Below are 335 nucleotides of genomic sequence, written 5' to 3'. Positions count from 1 at the left end.
GGCAGCTGATCGATGTTTCTCTCTCATCGATGTTTCTAGCTCTCTATCTCTCTCCCTTCCTCTCTGTAAAAAATCAATAAAAATATATATTAAAAAAAAAAAGAAGAAAATAAACTTTAAAATTAAGTCAGGGCCATAGCTGGTTTGGCTCAGTGGGCTCAGGTGGATAGAGGGTGGGCCTGCAGACTTAAGAGTCCCAGGTTCAATTCCTGCCAAGGGCACAAGCCGGGGTTGCAGGCTCAATGCCAAGTAGGGGGTGTATTGGAGGCAGCCAATCACGAATTCTCTCTCAACATTGTTCTTTCGTTCTCTCTCTGTCTCTCTGTCTCTCTCTC

Source organism: Myotis davidii, unplaced genomic scaffold (genome assembly GCF_000327345.1).
Source record: "Myotis davidii unplaced genomic scaffold, ASM32734v1 scaffold2656, whole genome shotgun sequence".
NCBI classification, from domain to species: Eukaryota; Metazoa; Chordata; class Mammalia; order Chiroptera; family Vespertilionidae; genus Myotis; species Myotis davidii.
The sequence above is the reverse complement of the archived record's forward strand: the minus strand, read 5'-3'. Positions refer to the sequence as shown.